Below are 19,980 nucleotides of genomic sequence, written 5' to 3'. Positions count from 1 at the left end.
GAGCCTGAACAAAAAATTTCACAATTTGTATGGAAACACAAAAGACCCCAAATAGCTAAAGCAATGTTGCGAAAGAAAAATGGAACTGGAGGAATCAGGCTCCCAGACTTCAGTAATCAAGACAGTATGGTACTGGCACAAAAACAGAAATATTGATCAATGGAACAGGATAGAAACCCCAGAGAAAAGCCTACGCACATATGGTCACCTTATCTTTGACAAAGGAGGCAAGATTATACAATGGAGAAAACACAGCCTCTTCAATTAGTGGTGCTGGGAAAACTGGACAGCTACATGTAAAAGAATGAAATTAGAACATTCCCTAATGCCATACCCAAAAGTAAACTCCAAATGGATTAAAGACCTAAATGTAAGGCCAGACACCATCAAACTCTTAGAGGAAAACATAGACAGAACACTCTATAACATAAATTACAGCAAGATCCTTTTTGACCCACCTCCTAGAGAAATGGAAATAAAAATAAACAAATGGGACCTAATGAAACTTCAAAGCTTTTGCACAGCAAAGGAAACGCTAAACAAGACAAAAAGACAACCCTCAGAATGGGAGAAAATATTTGCAAACGAATCAATGGACAAAAGATTAATCTCCAAAATATATAAACAGTTCATGCAGCTCAATATTAAAAAAACAAACAACCCAATCCAGAGATGGGCAGGAGACCTAAATAGACATTTCTCCAAAGAAGACATACAGATGGCCAAGAGGCACATGAAAAGCTGCTCAACATCAGTAATTATTAGAGAAATGCAAATTAAAACTACAATGAGGTATCACCTCACACCAGTTAGAATGGGCTTCATCAGAAAATCAACAAACAACAAATGCTGGAGACGGTGTGGAGAAAGGGGAACCCTCTTGCACTGTTGGTGGGAATGTAAATTAGTGCAGCCACTATGGAGAACAGTATGGAGGTTCCTTAAGAAAACTAAAAATAGAATTACCATATGATCCAGGAATCCCACTACTGGGCATATACCCTGAGAAAACCATAATTCAAAAAGACACATGCACCCCAATGTTCACTGCAGCACTGTTTACATAGCCAGGTCATGGAAGCAACCTAAATGCCCATCGACAGACGAATGGATAAAGATGTGGTACATGTATAGAATGGAATATTACTCAGCCATAAAAAGGAATGAAATTGGGTCATTTGTTGAGACGTGGATGGACCTAGAGACTGTCATACAGAGTGAAGTAAGTCAGAAAAAGAAAAACAAATATTGTATATTAACACACATATGTGGAATCTAGAAAAATGGTACAGATCAACCGGTTTGCAGGGCAGAAATAGAGACACAGATGTAGAGAACAAACGTATGGACACCAAGGGGGGAAAGTGGGGGGTGGGGGTGGGATGAATTGGGAGATTGGGATTGACATGTATACACCGATGTGGATTAAATGGATGACTAATAAGAACCTGCTGTATAAAAAAAATTAATTATATTTTTTAAAAAAGGTTTGAATCCCAAGTGAGAGTTGCCACAATGTGCATCTAAATCTGCCTATTCAGATGATGACAGTTGGAGACTAACTTGCCTCTTTTGCTATCCCCTTGAACAGTCAGTGGGAGAATTCACTATCATGTATATTACCAGCTACATCCAGCTGATCAAAGATACACAGGGAGTTGGCTATTATACCTTCATATCAAAGGTGAGAGATTGGAAGAGAGGCAAAAATTGGTGCCGTTTGGGTTTTTTTGGTCCACTGCATCCTTAATAAATTGGCCCTTTTAAAGGAATGTGGTATTGTGTGTTTACCTCTATTGGTGCAACATAGGTAGGTTAAGGAAGTAGGAATAGACTTCAGGCAGGGCTGAAGCTTGGGCCTTTTAGGGGATTACACCTCAGGAAAACTGATCTGGAAAACCTAATTTCAGTTTTTTCATTCTCCAGAAAAGTGCTGGGGTTGTTAATTGTTGCTTTCCCTGGAACCACAGGCTTGTAGAGGATCTTCTGGATGGCTGGGGATTAGGAGGGCAAGACAGTACACATCACTTCATGAGAATCACAAAGGGAGTCTTGGAGGACTCCACATCCAAAGGGATCCTCAGTCCATTAGGTGGAACCATCTTCAGTGGGGTATTCTGTGAGATGTAAGGGCCAGGGAGACTTGTCCCTCTGACAGGGAGAAGGCTGTTGTGTTCCCACTGCATGTAGTAGCAGCTGACTCTGTGTTCTCACTAGAGGTGTCTGTTGTTTGTTGGTGTCTTTCAATCAATTGTGCAATCCTTTTCTTCCTGGAACTCACCTAGGTGGCACCCAGAGCCTCGTTCAGTTATTTAGCAGATATTTCTGGATTCCCTTCCATGGACGGGCACTGCATGGCCTTATCTGGACAGTATCACAGACATGCATGCAGTAGTGGCTATAGAGGGAGGGGTTGAGAACACAGACAGACTTGGGTTGGAATCCCAATTCTGTTACCTACTAGCTATTTGACTACTGTGAGTTTTTGCACCTATAGAAAGAAGATAATCCTTCACTGGACTGTCGAAGGAACTAAATGAAATAATGAACACAAGGGACCGAGCAGCAGTGTCTGGCATATCATAAGAGTCCAATAAAGTGTAGATATTATTTTATTGTTATTGTTATAATTATTTCTAAACACACCCTCTGAGCTCTTGTCCAATATTTCCAACCACCTAGAGTTCTCTCTCCCTAGATATCCTCTGTAAGTACCTCAAACTCACTATTTCCAAAACGGAACCCATTAGCATTCTCAGGAAATTCATTCCTTTTTTTCTTATCTTAGTATCTCCATCTGCTATTATCTTTATGGACAAATAAATTATCTGGAGGCCACCTTTGACTCCTGTTTCTTCTTTACTCCAAAATTAAATATCATCTATTCTGTCCTTTTTAACTCATAAATGCCTCCCTCTCTCTCCATTCCAACTTGCACTGCCCTGCTTTACACTTTCATTCTCTTTTTCCTGCATTGCCCCTAGGTACAGCTTCTGTAAGTATTTCTAAATAATGCCGATTTTAACTACTTTGTCCCGTTGCGTCCACAACCACATTAGTACTTGTTGAACCGTGTTCTAATTTTTTAATTCAAGAAATGCAGCCTCGGGCTTCCCTGGTGGCGCAGTGGTTGAGAGTCTGCCTGCCGATGAAGGGGACATGGGTTCATGCCCCAGTCCGGGAAGATCCCACATGCCGCGAAGCGGCTGCGCCCGTGAGCCATGGCCACTGAGCCTGTGCCTCTGGAGCCTGCGCTCCGCAACGGGAGAGACCACAACAGTGAGAGGCCGGCGTACCAAAAAAAAAAAAAAAAAAGAAAAAGAAATGCAGCCTCCTTACTGGTCTCCAGCCACCAATCTCTACCTTTTCTAAATCATGTGTTTCTCTGCCTCCAGAATGATCATTTAAAAAAAACAAATCTGATGATACTGCTCCAAATCACAAATACCTTCAGGAGCTTCCTATTATTTCAAATTCCACTCAAGGTGTGGAAAACCATCCACTACTGATCCCCACATTCACTTTTGAGCCCCATTCTCCTACCAAACCTATGTCTATGCGTCCTATATACACTCTAGCCACACAGAGCCAGAATTTTCAAGGCAGGGAGCCTTCCCCATGTCGTCTCGACCTCGGATCCCTTCCCCATCCTGTGCCCCCTCCTGTCTTTCCTCCAATTGCCATCAATCCTTTCCTCATTCTACAAAAGTCACGTCCTCTGTAAAGACTTCCAAACCTTTTCTTCCAAGGATATTTAGCCACTTTTGCCTCATATGGTAAAATACTCTACCACAGGGTCATTACAGAACAAGTCCTTCTGTGTCTGACTCTCCCGTGAGACTTTGAGTGTCTCTCCTACTAGACTGGGAGCTCTGCAGGGGCAGGTCTTTGCTCACTTCTTCATATTGACAACATGTAGTTGATCTTTGGTAAATGTTTGATGTATGAAAGGATGGATGAATGAAAAGTTTAATCAAGCTGGAGGCAGGGTGCCCTGGGCTCATTTGGGAGGGAAATGAAGGACACTCATTGGTGTTCTGTAGTTGAGAGGAAAGTAGCATCTCAAACAGTAACAGATTTTACAAATCAAAGCATAGCCTTCTTCTTTCTCCTATGAGAAGCACACTGAGAATTAAGTCATCACTAAATGAAGCACTATCATCATTAAATCTGCAAGGAGCCAAAGGCCTGTGGAGTCCAAGCATAACAGAAAGGCCTTAGGGAACGCTATGTGCAGGTCTTAGGAAGACATACAAGAGGAAGCGAGGGCCAGTGCTCTGGGTCATTTGCATAAGGCTTTGGGCAACTACTTGGTCACTTGAGGACAACTGATGGCCTAGGTAGAAAGGTATGAGTGGACATTCTTCCATTAATGGTAAGAATTAAGGGATATATCATTCTGAGCCAAGAGAAGTGCTTTCTCTCCAAGCTAGTTCTATTACATAAGGGGTATATTACTTTGCTAAGGCGGCCATTAACAAAGTATCAGCAGAAATTTATCGCTTCGTAGTTCTAAAGGCTAGGCATCTGGAATCAGTTCATTCTGAGGCTGTACGGGAGAATCTGGTCCATGCCTCTCTGCTAGCTTCTCGAGTTTGCTGGCCATCTCTGTTGTTCATGGGCTTCTGCTGCCTTACCCTGATTTCCGCCTTCACCTTCACATGGCACTCTCCCTGTGTATGTGTCCAAATTTCCCCATTTCATAAGGGAACCATCATATTGGATTAGGGACCCATCCTACTGTAGGATGACCTCTTCCTAACTTAACTAATTACAATTGCACTGACCTTATTTCCAAATAGGGTCACATTCTAAAGTACTGGGGAGTAGGGCTTCAACATATAAAATTTTGAAGGAACACAATTCAACCTATAACAAGAGATTAGATGGTGCTCATCCCAGGAAAGGCTGTTCTCCCAGCATCTTGGGATGGCATAAGAGAAACTCACAGAGAAGAGAGCTGTGGTTCTGATGTCTCAGGAAGAGAAGGGCTAGGAGATCCCTAGCAAACACCATCAACTAACCACCCAATCCTTGTGAGCTGGGAAAGGGACAGACTATAAAAGGAGGGGAGGAAAGGTCTTCAGAACCAGACCCCTTCCTAAGAAGTCTTCTGGCAGGTCATGGGAGACGAACACCAAGAAGCTCTCAGGCATACACACACCACCGGACTTGAGGAAACGCAGGATTGGGAAGGCATTGTGCCAGCTGGCACAATGAAGCCCCAAGGTGTTTGAGTGAGGTGACAAGGCACTGAGATTAAAGTCCTAATTCCTTACATCCAAATACTGGTTATGCATAAAACACAGAATGTTTAGAAAGAAGATAATTTGACAAAAAATATCTCTCTGCCTTAATTTATGGAAGAAGAAACCAAGACTCAGAGGGGAAATCTGTGCTATAATGTAGAAGAAAGAACACCAGACAAAGAAGCAGAACTCTGTGAAGTCCCTATTTTGACACTAACTAATCAACCTTAGGCAAACTACGTCAACTCACTGAGCCTCACTGTCCTTATCTTAAACTATGATACATCCTTCAGAGAATGGCTCGGTTGATTAAAGGCGATAATGGATGTGAAAGTACCGCTCGACTCTAAGAGATGGTTCAATAAATCCCAAAGTACACTGATCAAATCCTATTCCTATTTGAATCTATACTATCCAGCACACAGTAGACGTTCAGCAATGTCTGTTGATAAATGAATTAATTCAATCCAGCCCTTAAAAGGGAAAAACCCCAGAATACAACATCCAGATCTTAACCTGAATTCTAACTTCCTGAGGCCTTGAAAATAAGACTTCCCACAGAGGTCCTTATCCAACAAGGCAACCCCAGAATCATAGGGGCAATAGATTTCCTAAAGGCAGCATCTCAGTTATCCAGAAGAAACTCTCTTTCTAGGGTTGCTGCTCGTGTTCTGAGCAGGCTATTGGAAAGAGTACATCCCCTGGCAATACACAGCGGGGTTCTCTGGACTCAGAGGAATCTCCCCTGGGTAAGGACTACACGTCTGATACACTCCTCAAGGGGTGAGCGAGTGAACCCAGAAAGCAAATCCACAGCAGCCAGCATAAACCTCCAGCAGTTATGATTCTGGAGTCTGGTGGCCATAGGAGAGACCTTTGGGGCACATTATTGTGGCTGAGTATTATTACTGTATATTGCAAGTTCTGACCTGGGGCAGAACTTTCTCTGTCTGGTGACTCACTCTTTTTCTTAGTACCAACTACATTGTTTCTTGTAGACTGATCAAAATGCTCACATAAAATCTCTTCCTTTAGTACTTAGCCAATGATTAGAGGCTAGGAAAAGGAAAGTTAATTTTGATGCAAACAACAGAAACTGACCAAGTTGTAAGACTTACTGAAAAATCCAAATCGTATATTGCAAGGGGACATTTTTCAGGGAAATTATCCTTTAAAATATAGATGGTGCTCACCACTGTGAATCTGTAGCTTCAGTCTTTAGGGTGATTAGACGACAATGCTTTACCCTAACGAGTGATGTCTAGGAGATCATTAGATCCTGGAGGGATGTACTTTACAGCATTTAAATAAACCTAAGTTACTGAACCCTAAAGAGCATAATTGATCATCATTTTATATTTGATCAAAATGGTTTGCAATTATTCCCGCTGGGAGATTTATCCATTTGCATCTTGCAGTCAGTTTTGGAATTTTATCCCTTTGATCTTGCCATAATATCATGATTAATTGATTGATTCAAGGGTTCAGGAGTCAATAAACCCAGTATTTGTTATTATTTATTATTTAACTGCCCCCAGTGTGCTGGTTGGAATTCAGATGCTAAAGAAAATACAGTCCAGCTCTCACAGCTTCTTAAAGAATTGATTACGCAGAAGAAAAAAAGAAAACCCCTTTTTTGTTCAATCGTGTGAATATTAATGGGAGAGAGATAACAAAGAAAATGCATGCTATACTTATATTGGCCATGATTTAAACATGTTCTGAATATCTGCATTGTTGCTTACTTTTAAATTAATTTTTGAGATGTATATATGCATATATATATCCATATTTGTATCTGTACCTGAAAATAAAGCTCCCAGTTTAGTTATTCCTCACATTGTAGAAATGACTCTACTTGGGCATGATTCAAGAAAGACACGGACTTAGAAAAAATAAGCAATAAAACTGTCTTCAGTTCAGAAAAGTAAAAAACATGTAAGTTTAGAGATATTAATTGTTATCCTGATGACCTGTGTGCTTTTCTTAGATTAGGACTAAGCCTTCCTCACCTGAATAAACACTCCTTCACGTGATGGATTTAGCAGCGGCAAAGAATGAGTCACTGATCCCAAGAAACTCTAACTTCAGATGCCTAGACTTGCTGTCAAAGCCCTGGGCAAGCAAGAATATAACCAAATTGGCCAAATGGGAGGTAGCACAGTGATTAAATATGTTACCAAATTTGTGCTGTAATTCTCAAATCATGCTTTTTAAGATGATCATTCAAACATGCACCCTAAAAGAAGAAGGGATTTGCTTTGTACATAATGACATGCATGGGTATTATAGCCTCATCCAATGATTAGCACAATGTCAGGTTGATTTGGTGACTATTTTACATTTTACAAGGGATCAAATAAAGATATACAGAGCTCAGTGAATTTTTCCCAAGGATGCTAAAATAAAGTTAGTATTAACACTAAGATATTGCAATCCTAATTCATAATTTCCAGAGAATTGTCTCTTCCTAGGCCACATTTCTACCCATAAACTGTCAAATTATATAGAGATCTCGTTACACAAATATGCTACTCTCACTTGAAGCTCCAGGAGAGAGGTTTGCAGCATCTAAAAATGGAATTCATCACCAAAAGCCCAATAAAAACTCAAAGGTGTAAGGATGCTACCGAGCTAAGATTGACGGTATGTCCTAAATGCACCAGCTGTGTAAAATATGAAACCATTGGCCATGCTGACGTCCCGAAGGAAGTCGATGAGAAACACATGCAATGCCACATGTCCTATATGACAGGCAAGACAACAATGGTTGACCAGATGTTCTTTTCCTTCTCATTTGCATGGTTAAGACATATGGTAACTGGGAAGAATGAAGTCATCTCTTAAGCAGTGATATGAATGGCTTGAAATAAAGTTGTTTTAAATCATAGGCCGCACACCTGCCATGGATTAATGTTGCAGAACCTCTGAAAATAAACATGTTAACTATAACCTAAACACCTTATGTCACACGGCGTTTTTTTATGCCTTGCTGCACATTTACAATCCTTTAAATAAAGCATAGCTCTTCGGAGGGTTTGAGATTGCATAGTTTTATCTGGAGAAAGGTTTGGTTTCCTTACACATGTTAAACTTGGGAGTATTTCAACACTTGCAATAGCAATATTTGGATGTCAGAAGATCTAGATTTCAGCACCCAGAGATAATTTGGTATATAAAACATCTGGTGTGTTTATGAGAGAGTATCAGATTTAAATCAGTGGTTTCCATATTCCTTTTAGTTTAAATATGTCTTTTGGGAGCAAGTGCAGTTTCTGGTTTATGTTCTTTTCTTTTCAAAGGCTAAAGTAAAACTAACACATATTTTTAAAGGTTGCCTTAAGTAAAATAATAGCAAAGAAGAAAGTCAATTTGCTTTTGCCATCTTGGGGACATGGGCGGCCAGACAACACAGCTCCAACTTATTACAGCTGATTCTCATACTCGGGATATTAAAATCTTGGTAGTGACTTATGGAGCACGAATGAAACCAAAGCCCTGAAATTCAGTCATGCTGAGAATTCCCAAGGAGTATGTAGAGTTGGGACGCTGTCTTCTTAAATTTGGAGGTGATAGGAAAAAGCCATCTACTCTTTCCTCTTGTGACATAATTGATTTCCAGACAAGGAAAACTTGCCCCACCTATGGTTTCTATGCTTATATTTTGGCAGATCTCCTAAAATTCTGGTAATGTCAACACTCCCTGTTTACCTTGATGCTCTCCTACAGACATGATATGTTAAAAGAGTCTACTTGCTATAAAATATATTATTATTGATTTTTATGAAGCATTCTTTGGTGTAAATCATCACACAGCAGTATTTTGAAGCCAGTATGTGAATCACACTAAAGAAGGAGAATAAGGTGTGAAGTTTTAGTCTCATGTAAAAATGGAGCTTCTGAGTTGAAAACATCCCTCTGGACCAATGAGGATAAGATTTTAGAAGGGTGGACAAGAGGTGTGGTTCAGCAAAATCTAGGGAAAACATTCAACAGCTACTGTAACACAAACCATGAAGGGGGAAGGCTTAACTGTATCAGACGTATCACAATTGAACACCGTTAGGCCAATATCTGTGGTATCAGTGTCAAATACTGAGTATATAATCTCTATTATTTTCAAGTTGGTGCTTATGAATACTGACAACACAGGCAGAATCCTTTGGCCAAATCAATCCTGAAAAGGGACAGCTAAATAGACCTAGAAGAATGACTAGCCCTTCCACTTCATGTGTTTACTGGCATTATTTCTTCAGGTCTAGGCACGGCTATGTCTATGGACCAGAGGGCAACATCAATACCACAACCTTACCAGGTGGCTCCTGGAAAATTGTGACTCTGGTATGACTTTGACCCAATGCTCACCATCACCGTCTCAATGCTTTGCTCTCCACTTTCAGCATCTCCCCAAAACAATGCTCAGTGCTTTCCCTACCCCCATCCCCGCCACCACAGCACCGACACACTATTCTCCCGGTGGAATAGCTAGCGCGGCCAAGCCATGAACCACACCGTGTCATGCTGGAGATTTCTTGTAGCCGTGCTTTATCAAGTTGAGGAAGTTCCCCTCTACTCAATTCGCCGAGAGATTCTTTTATCATGGTGGGTATCAGATTTTGTCAAACACTTTTTCCTATCGGTGAATATGATTTTTCTTCTTTGGCTTGTTGATGTGGTGGATGACTTTGATTTTTGGTTGTTGGATCAGCTTTTATTTGCTTTTTAAAACACAAATAGGGAAACAAAATTCTATTCAATGAGTACAACAAATAATGAAAGCCACCTCAACATCTTCTGACATAAGAGATAAAGATGAGAAACACTAATATTGTTATTTTTCAATATGGAGAGGGCATGAAACCATTTGGATTTACAAAAACATAAAGTAATGTTACTAGGCATTGTTATAAAGAATACTTTAATTCTCACCTAAAGTTTGGAAGCTCTGGGATTCCTTAAATTCTCTCTCTAAATGGAGCCCTACTTTCCAAGGCTAGAATATCAAGAGAATAAAATTTTTATTTTGGAAAAACCACAGAAAATGTTTTTTTTAATTTTCAGCAGGAAAAGGCCTACTTGATGGAACTACGTCACCAACTTGTAATTGACAACATTACTTCTAGGACTTTTAAATCTTGTTGCATTTCGCACCTAGGAGCCATAAACAGTGTCCTCTTGTGGTGCTTCTGCTCTATGGGACAGGTAAAGCAGAGCTCATATCTGGGTTTGTTCACAGGATTCAAGTCCTCTCTGCTGAACTAACTTATAATGAAATATTAATAGCAGCATCCAGAGGTGTTACCTTTCCAAGGAACATTGACATTTTTGCTTCCTTATACCTAAAAGTTAACCTCCAAGACAGGTTTTCAGGAACTGGACAGAAAACCTATAGATCAGGTCAGTAGGGCTGCAGAGTATTTGGTGTCCCTTTTCAATCATACCCTGTAGCTGACTGCCTAGTTCAACTATATATAAGGCTTTTCAGAGTCTTCAGGTAGCTATTTAAAAAAATTTTATCCTGAGGTTTTAGCTGCCATCAGCGGGAGGGTTAAGCTGTAGGGGGCTTAAATCACCATAGTAGTAGAACCAGGACTCTAAACAACTCATCTCACAGACAAGCAAACTAAGGCCCAGAGAAATGGAAAATGATGACAGCAATTTCTTACGTTTGTTATAGACCTTGATGGTTGACAAAGCACTTCCTCCTATTATGCATTTCAATCTCACAGTAATCCATTGTGAAGGTCCAGCCTTCTAATGCCGTAGATTCTAGCAAGTTGCAATTTATGTTATAAAATTACGGCTGTGTTTAACATTTCATTTTTATTTCTCTCTGTTTTCCTTGATCTATACAAGTAATATAACCCAACAGACAATGTAGGAGGACATGGAGTTACAGTGCTGGGACATAAATTTGCAATTAAATAGAAAAAATTTTAAGAGAGGGATCAAACTGGGACCAAGGAACACTAGAGACATCTTATACCTTCCTCGAGGTATTCAAGGATGATGGAGGGGATGAAACAAAAAGCCATGGTAAGGTGAGCTTTGCCGAAGTGAAAGAAGGAATTTGGATCAAAACAAGTGGAACGTTATTAGATGAACACCCCTATGCGTATGCTGGTGCACATCAACACTGGGAAGGCCAGGATATCTGAGAAAAAGGGGCCCTTTGCCATTTGCAAAAAGAGGTTCTCTCTGTTTCTTAGTTTTACTCCCAATGGTTTTAATTTTCATCCCACTTTTGTTTTTTCCAGGGCATTCCCACGTACCCAATCTCATTTCAGTCACACAGCAACACAGACTTGACAAAACGGGCACTCGCTTTGCTGTTTACAAGTTTTTATAGCTGCCTATACAGGTGAGAAACTGAAGCCCAGAGGGTCCGAGAGTTTTACTCAATGTCACACAGTTAGGCTCGAAGTGAGCAGGAACTAGGACTCTAACAGAACATGAGTCAGGAGGTCTCCAAAATGCAGTAGAGCAGACTAAACACAGCAGATTGATACTACCTATGACTGTATCCTAAGCTCCAGCAAACGACAGTAAAGGCATTTAAAAGATTTTAGCCCAAAAGAACAAATGATCAGTCGAAGAGATGTCAACAGATGAGAAATTTCAACGCATGTTTGAAAAACGGTCAAAGGATGGACGTGTGGTTTTGGTTCAGCAGAGAGGAGGAAAGCACAGCTTAGCTTCCACAGAGGGGAATACCGAAAAGAAGTGAGATCACCTGATACCCAGAACTACAGACGTGTGTGACGTGGGGCCCAGGTTATAGGAGGCAGAGGGCATGTCAGGGATGAAAACAAGACATTGGGCCAAATCTATACACAACCTGATTGGAATCCTGTATCACCCCCGCCCGCCATACTGCAAGTCATAATACTCTAAGCCCTGACAATTGATTTAAGCAAAATTCGTGATACTGCCATGGGGGGCAGGTGGAATAGGAACTGGGGATGTGTACACAACAGTAAGCTCTCATTTACTATGACAAGAAATTAAGGGATGATGTCCAAAACTATGAAATCAAAACTGTGTGACATAAATAGCCAAAACATGGAAACCACCTAATGTCCATCGACAGAGGAACAGATAAAGAAGATGTGGTACATATATACAATGGAATATTAGTCAGCCATAAAAAAGAATGAAAGAATGCCACTTGCAGCAACACAGATGCAACAAGAGATGATCATACTAGGTGAAGTAAGCTAGAAAGAGCTGGGTTTTTGGGAGGGTTGGCAGATGCAAACTATTACATTTAGAATGGAGAAACAACAAGGCCGTAATGTATAGCACAGGGAACTATAGTCAATATCCTGATGGTGATAAATATGGGGATAAACTACAATGGAAAAGAATATAAAAAAAGAATGTCTATATGTGTATAACTGAGTCACTTTCCTGTACAGCAGGGATTGACACAACATTATAAATCAACTATACTTCAATAAAAAGAAAAAACTGGGTGATATAAACATATTACTTAGAAACATGATAAATACCAGAAGAAACAGCTGGATTTGACAATGGTCACCTCTGGGGTTAGGATCTGGAATTGAATGGGATAGAGCAGGTGACTAATTTTTCATTTTAAGGCTTCATCATGCACATTTTACTTTACTTGAAATATTAATTTTTAAAATAATTTTCAAAACTAAAAGTAGCCTTAGTCCTCTCTCTCTCAGGAAGAAAAAAGTGAGTTCCCAGCTATGTCCTCCTCAGAGGGGCTGTCTAGTGAACTAGTTGGTTGAGGGGCTGAGGAGTCTCCTGGGTAGGACATCTGAACCAAGAGGGGGGGACCCAGGCACAGCCAGCTGGACCCAATGGCAGAGCCTTGGTCCTCAGAAGGCAAGGAGAGCACAGCAGATGCACAGCACACGGGATGCCCCTCAGAACTGTTCTCACTCCAAATCCCTGTTGGCCTCTGTCTGAGGCCCATGTCAAAGGGAAGTATTAATACAAGCGAAAACCACAAGAGCTAATTCACTGAGAACTCCGCAGGGGCACTCAGCCCAAGGACAGTCCTACCTTGGAATCCCTCTAACAGCATGTGCCCCGAAAGTGGGGAGATCCCTGGGCAGACCCCTCCGCAGCCGGGCACCTTGGGAGCTCCAGCACGTGGGGCGGTGTCCAGAGGAAGACAAGTGCTAGAAGTGGCCGTGACTGCCCTGGTTGGATCAGGGCAGGAGTCTGCGATGTAGAAACTGAGTGATTGCTGACTGACCTTGCTCATGAGCACATGACAGGCACCTCCTGAGGACTCCCAAGATCCCTGTGGGGCATTTGGCAGTCACCCAGTAAGCCGCGTGAGCAGATGCAGCGAGACGGGCAAGTTAGGTATAATGTGCTCACGTGGCCCTGTTACCCTCAGAGGCTGGTGACCTGGCAAAACAAATCTTCCTGGATAGGGTCCAGATGTGCCGGCTTGGGCAGAGAGGTTAACCTGATCACTTTGGAGTGCCCTTGCCATGGGCGGTCTTCCCAGATGCCAATCAGAGAATATAATGCTGCCCAACCCACCCCCAAAAGCTCCCAGGTCACCACTCATGAGCGGCCACCCCTCAGACAGCTCCACTAAGTCTGAGAAAGGGGCTGTGACCAGCGGGCAAGACCATGGCTGCCAGCTCCACGGTCTGGGTTTCACACCAGGAAGAGCAAGGGATCCCAGTGAAATGAGCTCTCAGCTTTGGTGTCTGTTTTTCCCCATGGCCAGATCCTCCATCTTGGGCACCTGGGCACATCCTCAGCTTCTGCAGCCAAAGCCACAGTGTGCTTTGGGTGCCTGGGTACCAAGGAGGAGGCTCCCATCACCTCCTGGGCGGCAGGGCAGCATTTCCGTGCCTCTTTCCTTCCTCCGGCGGTTCTGTTGTTAAAATGAACAAAGGGGATTTTCCCCATTGAGGGTCATTTCCATTTCTAGAACAGCAGGGAGCCTCTCAGAGACCTCATCTGAGCCCCTACCCTGCTCTCTCTAGCACAGATACTCCAAATCACATCCCACCATTCAACGATAGTTCCTCTTCTAAGGAAGGTCTCCTATTGTTTTTCACAGCTTGGTCTTTTTCCTCTAGCTAGACATTCCAAAATCGCAAGGGTCAACCTTAGACATCTATTTTGTAGTCCCCAGAGCACCAGCCCTGGTCCAATAAATATGCCGGCTCTCAATAAATATGACGGCACTCAATAAATATGACTTCACTAGCTCTTTCAACCCAAAAGGCTAGTTTCATAAGCAACCCAAAAATTGGTTTGTTAGGGGGAAAGAAAAACAAAGAAATATCTACAGGTCCTTCAAAGTGCTTTTGATATTCTCTCCTTCCTTTTCAGCCCCTTCCCCACACCCATGCATACTAAAATTACATAAATAAGATTCTATCAGAAGCCAGACATTTAGAAGAACATATTTTTGAGGGATTTTTTTCAACAAAGCTTGGATGCCTGTGAAGGTTATAAATTTACAGCTGAAGATCCTCTGCCAGAAGTTCTTCGGGGTGGTTACAGCTGTGAAATACAAGCTTTAGGTGACTATGCATCCTCTTTGTGGCCCCAGCCTGATTCCAACAGCTGGTATTCCTGACAACATAACTCATCACAACAATAATGAAATAACAAGAATATTCAGATTTACATACCACCCTTCACCTAAGGGTCTCTGAGCAACTTCAAACACAGCTGAAATGGCTCCAAACCATGCACCTCTCCAACTTTGATTTACAAGCTAAAAGATGAGTCAGCCTGCTGTGTGTAATCCCTTGGCAAAAATCATACACTTCACCATAAATGGAAACAGTGAGTCCTGGCTCCTCTTCAATAATCTTCCTTCCTTTCCTTATGCCTTTCTTCTTTGTTGGTATATAACCATTGGTATAACCTAGACCCCACCTGTACATTTTATTTTGTGCTTCCAAGATTTTTTTGCAGAGGGTAAGTATACCATAAAAATGAAGTGTCTTTCTACTTTGCAAGGTTCCGTGAAATAACTTTTCAATGGGATACCTAAGAAATGGGAAATTCTGTGTAATCTGTGATTTGAGTTCAGTAGAAACCCTCTGTCCTCCAATACTTTATTTTTTCAACATTTGCACATTTATTTTTCCAAAATTATAGCTATTTCTTGACTTACCTTACTCTACTCTACTCGACTGGAAGATCTTAAAAAACAAGACCTGGGTGTTTAGAGTCCTTCTCTTTACAGCAATTTCTCTCATGCCTTGTGCAGGGAATATGTAGACCTGTGACACATTTCTTTATTTCTGAATTGAACCCATGATCTAAATTTTCTCTCAAATATATAATGATCCCAATGTCTACATTAGGATACAAATGGGAGGGTAAAAACAGTAAATGCTCAAACTCTATCTTTTACTCCACTGGACCTAAACAAACAGCTCCCAATGGGTACCTTGGGACCATTATCTCTGGACACAAGGAAAACAGATTACTAGACTCATCAGCGTAGGAGTCAGATCTCTTGCTTTAGTCCAGCACAGCAACAGAGGGAAATTCCTCTGAGATCTTGGCTTATTTCAGCCCCACGGCTGGGCAGATAAAATGCTGACCCTCTTGGAAAACCTTGGCTCTTAGTCATTCATTAAATCTGAATAAGGAATCTACTATGTGTCAGACATTGTGCTCAGGGCTGAGAATATAAGAATGTGCATTGCTCTGTCCCTGAGGAACTTGTAGTCCAAGGAGGGAGACCACTGGAGAAACAGAGAAGCGCAGCAAAACACTTAAGGGACATGACATAATTATGCACACGGCGGACGCGGCTCCATCTGAACCCAAGCTGACTGACGCTTCCTCGCAACCACAGGCGGGGCTGTAGGCATACTTTAAAGCTCTGGGCTCTGAACCCGCCTGCCCTCCTCTGACCTGTGCCATTATAACACAGCCGGGGCCAGGCCTTGTGTTCTGGCATCCCGAGAGCGGTGCTTTTCTTGTACCCTCTGGGAGCTTTCTGGCTTCTTCCCTGGATGTCATCTTTCTGTTCTCTCTTGGCTCTACACTCTGTAACCCACAGCCTGCTTGTTTTCTTTTCTCACTTGAACGCTGTGGCTAGACAGTATTTTCAGATATTAATCTTTTTTTCTCTCTGTATCTGTATTTGTATGTTTCCATCCTCCAGTTTAGGCTGGTAGCAGTCTTGATATGCCACAAGTTCCAGAAGGATGCATTGGGGTCAAAAGCAGAAATAGCGCAAGTCCTTCTGACTTCCCCCCAACACACAAAAACATGTGCAAGCCTTTAAGAGAACTTGGTGGTTTGGGGAGAAGATGGGAGAGTGTGTGAGAAGTGAGAAGAAGGGGGCTTCATCCTTCTTCCTTCTCTGCCCGAGAAAGAGATGTCCCTGGGCTAGAGGAAGGACAGGAAGGAAGAAAGATACCAAAGGGTCCCAGAGCAGACATGCTTCCCTCATGCTCCCACAATCCTGACAGCAAAAGTGCAAGTGGAAGGGCTGGGTGGAGGTTAAGCTAGTCAGACAAAACCACAGGCAGCATCACACGGCATAGCCATGGCAGAGAAAAACGGATCTAGTAGGAAGGATGACAGCCTCAGCAGTAACCTCCCTGAGAGATGACAAAGGACCAGATCACTGCTCTGCACCCTGGTGCCTCAGCACAGCGTAAGAGGAAGGGAAACTCAAATAAATGAAATTAAGTTTCCCCCCGGACTAGAAGGAGGGGTGCTCAGTATGAAATGAAGTTGACTTACAAACTGTAAAACCACATGACATTTCTAACTTATGTGAGTTGTGTGGGCCGATTCATTCTGGAGCCACCCTCTTCCTGGATGCTTTTGTCCATGTCCTGGGTCTTTAACACTGTCGAACTCTAGATCTAAATATCAGGTTTTGTTTTCTTTCTCTGTGATTTGAAGTGATATTTCAAACTGCTCTCTTTCTTTTTAATTGTTTAAAATTGAAGTATAGTTGATTTACAGTGTCGTGTTAGCTGCTTTCTAAACGTTTCTAAATGTTTCACTTCAAATTTACCATATCCTAAAGTGACTTCTATCTTTTTGACTCTCCCACACTCCCACTGTACCAACCCAGTTCTCTCCCCCATATTCTTTTCTCTGATAATAGCATTAGAGGTCACCAGTACTAGAAATCTCATTTATATCCTTAGTTTCTGTGTCTCCCTCACCTCCCAGACTGGTCAATTCCACCTCAGGAATCCCCTCCATTGTCTAAGCCAAATCCATTTCCCAGATCCTCATCATCTGTCCACTGTATTCATGTTAACAGCCTCCTCCCTGGGGTCTGTGTTATCAAACCCTCTTCTACCCTGCCCAAGGCACCCAAAATCCTAGGTTCCTCTGGCTTCCTATTAGAGAAAATCCACATTCCTCGGCAGGGAATACAGAACTCTGTCTAAATATGGTCTCTGAGTACTTCATCCCCCCCAGTTCCTAAATGTTTGCACACTCACACACATACCCTAGAATCTTACCACCTCTCACGATCCAAGAGGTGACTATTGCTAAGCAATGGATTAGGAAACGGTAAACTTGTGGCTGAGTCTAGAGGATAAGCTGGTTGAACATAACTAAGCATGAAGGAAGTAAGAGCAAATGAGAGAAAATCTTGTTGTGATTTCCTTCTAGAATTTTCTTACAGAGCAAGAAATCAAACCCAGGAGAGTCTGTCGCTTAGGATAATGGTTACGGTGAATACAAATAAAGTTTCTGAACGCTGTAAGGCTGCTCTGGCCAGCTTTCCAAGAGTCCTTGGCCACTTGTGGTGCCTGTAATACCGCCATTCTCACAGGGTTTTTATTAAGTACAAAAGTGATAGTGGCGGGGGGGGGGGGGAGTTCTCTGTAAACTGTATACGTGAGGACTTACAATATTTCCTTTAAATAAATATTCATTCACTTCTGTCTCTTACAATTCAAAATTTCTTAGAAAAATTCAACTCACAGAGGGTTTGTCTTATGCAAAAAGGAAATGCCATATACCCATGACAATCCAAATAATTTTTAAATGAAAGATTGTTGGGAAATGGCTGGGTTATCTTTTACTGAGAACAGGATGGGGAATCTATATAAATCGAGAAACATTACACCATAGTTATTATCATCAGGGCAGTCCTGGTGTGTCTTGGCTGAATTTTTAATACTCTTATCTTTTTAATCTTGCATGACCCTCCCTGGCAAAGTCACTCCAAAAAGAACAGACGCTTCGTAAACATTAGAGGCTGGGGACTAGCTGTTTGTGAAACTCACTGGCCATTATGTACTGGTATGTTAGGCTAAATAAAATGTTTTATGGAAACTAATATATCCATGGTGAGGCCTCATTAAGTATATTACTGTTTTTATGGCCCCTTCAGCACAGCAAACAAATAACCTATCCTTTTCCCCAAAGACTATTCTGATCCCCACATCTGCTTTGCACTCGCCTTGCATGTAGATAAGATATCAAGGCTGGTTTTACAAGATGAAAGAGTGGAACCAGTTCTTTGCTGCTTATAAAGCCCTGATAATACATGATGAGGAATAAAGTTTTATTTCGGTATTCTCCAAACTGCGTTCTACGGAACATTAGTTCTGTAAGCGGTTAATGTGTATTCCAAAAAAATAAAAAGGAAGGAGGTAGCCATGATAAGCGGCTCCATGCGCAAATAGGTTTGGGAAATAATCAGCCAAACAAATGTAGTTTTCTTTCCTGCAGGATATGAGCCTTCAACAGGCCAAAGTGCTTTGCGAATCTCTTAGAAGGAAATATAGTATATAGAGTGCCTCGCCTCCTAAATTATTTGACCATAGGACTTATTTTCTACAGAACACAGTACAAAAGACACTAACGTTCCACAGAACATAGTTTAGAAGAGGCAGTTTTATTTAATGAAGCCAAGTAACCAACGACAGCCAGTTCAATCGTCTCCAGAACAGCATATTTCTCATTGAAAGTCCTAAACAAAGGAACATCCTCCACAAACAATATTGTTACAAGAAGCATGAGACACAATCATCTGCAAATGGAGTTTCGGGTAAAACACATTAAGATTTCACAACAGCCTGAGGATTCACAATTCAGTATCTGAAGTCATTGTTTCTTTTATTGGGAATAGGAGAAAAAACTGACAAAGGAGGTTGCCATATTTTCTCCACTTTGCTGCAGGATGACAATTTTTACTAAAGCACCAGAGGGAAAATATCAGAAAAACAAAAAGCCAAGTATATCTGCTGCCCACGTTTTCCCTTGTAATTATAAAAAGCATTGTAAGAGTAGCAAGCATATAAGGTATGACTGCAAGAGTAGCCAAGGTGACCAAGAATGGGAACCACAGTGTGAAAGGCCTCTCATGTGACTCCAGGTTGTCATAATGTAATGGATGCTGTTGGTACCCCTCCTGGATCCCTTTTACCTGGCTGGTGCATCCATTCCCTAGTTGCCATGAGTGTTGGTTACTAATGGCTCCAGAGGCTCCCTCCCTGGAGAACTGCCCTCTGCAGAATAGGAATCACTTTATCCAAGAGATTATATCACCCATTCCAGGGTAGCTCACAACCAGTGACTGGCTGACAAGGGGTACAAAAAGCTAGCCTTCTCTCCCCGAGGTGGGATTAGCCATGTGGCGCAATTCATGCCCAGAGCTCCCTGTGGGATCAAGTTAAAGCTGGCCTCCAGCTGAGACCACATTGTTGCTTAGTGCTCTGCCTTGCCCTGTGCTACTTCCCTTATTCTCTTTTTCCTGAGACCACTCCAATGAATC

At 41.9% G+C, this 19,980-nt stretch overlaps 1 long non-coding RNA gene across 1 annotated transcript in view; it reads right to left on the bottom strand.

The window, feature by feature from the left end:
- The window catches only part of LOC109549003 (uncharacterized), a 102,713-nt gene that overhangs the window by 57,922 nt on the left and 24,811 nt on the right, over nucleotides 1-19,980 (bottom strand). The gene's annotated exons all lie outside the window — the stretch shown is intronic.

The sequence above is a fragment of the Tursiops truncatus genome, chromosome 12 (assembly GCF_011762595.2).
Source record: "Tursiops truncatus isolate mTurTru1 chromosome 12, mTurTru1.mat.Y, whole genome shotgun sequence".
NCBI lineage: Eukaryota > Metazoa > Chordata > Mammalia > Artiodactyla > Delphinidae > Tursiops > Tursiops truncatus.
This window is presented reverse-complemented; position numbering and strand designations above follow the sequence as displayed.